The sequence below is a fragment of the Elephantulus edwardii genome, unplaced genomic scaffold (genome assembly GCF_000299155.1).
Source record: "Elephantulus edwardii isolate Elephantulus edwardi_28Jun2011 unplaced genomic scaffold, EleEdw1.0 scaffold00163, whole genome shotgun sequence".
NCBI classification, from domain to species: Eukaryota; Metazoa; Chordata; class Mammalia; order Macroscelidea; family Macroscelididae; genus Elephantulus; species Elephantulus edwardii.
The window spans coordinates 4,003,645-4,004,774 of record NW_006399913.1 but is presented as its reverse complement, the minus strand read 5'-3'; positions in this window follow the sequence as shown (position 1 = coordinate 4,004,774).

Genomic DNA, 1,130 nt, shown 5'->3' with positions numbered 1-1,130 from the left:
GGAGCCTTATTTTTTGCCATTTCCTTCAAAGCAGCCTGAACTTCTTCTTTCATCACCATAGGCTCTTGCTCATATGTTGTTTCATGAAATTCTTCTGTCTACCAATTCCTTTTGGTACGGTGATTTCGTATATTCTTTCCATCTTCTTTTAATACTTCCTGGATCATTTAACATTCTGCCTAAAGTATCCTTGATTTTAGCAACTTGAGGTTTGAATTTGTTCTTCAGTTCCTTGAGCTTAAGAAATGCTGAGGGAGTTCAGCTCTTTTGATTTTCTGGCTCCAACTCCTTGCACATTACATTGTAATATTTTACTTTGTCATCCCGTGCTGCCTTTTGAAATCTTCTGTTCAACTCTTTAGTATCTTGAATTCTTCCTTCTCTTTTGGATTCTTTGTGCTCCAGTGCAATTTTCAGAGTCTCTTCTGACATCCATTTTGGTCTTCTCTTCCTCTTCTGTCTTTGCAATGACAGTTTGCACTCTTCCTGGATGATACCCTTGATATCCTTCCACAACTCATCTGGTCTTCACTCACTAGTGTTCAAGTCCTCAAACCTATTCCTGAGATGGTTCTGAAATTCGGGTGGGATAGACTCAAAGTCATATTTTGGTTGCTTGGCTTTGGTTTAATTTTCCTCAGCTTCAGCTTGAACTTACATATGAGTAGTTAGTGGTCTGTACAACAATCAGCTTCTGGCCTAGTTTTCACAGCTGATGATGAATTTCTCCAGCAGTTCTTTCCACAGATGTAATCGATCTGATTCCTATGCATACCAAGCTGGGTTTAGTAGGGGTCATGGTACTAGGGATATTGTAGCTAATGTTAGATGGATGTTAGCTGAAAGCAGGGAATACCAGAGGAATGTCTATCTGGGATTCACTGACTATGCAAAGGCATTTGACTGTGTGGATCATAACAAACTGTGGCTGACTCTGAGAAGAATGGCAATCCCAGAACACTTGATCGTGCTAATGCGAAACCTATACTTGGACCAAGAGGAAGTCATCAGAACAGAGCAGGGTAACACTGCATGGTTCAATATTGGGAAGTGTGAATGCCAGGGATGCAGAACAGATTATCCGGGAAGCTGGGCTCTATGAGGAGAAATGTGGGGTCAAGATTGGTGGA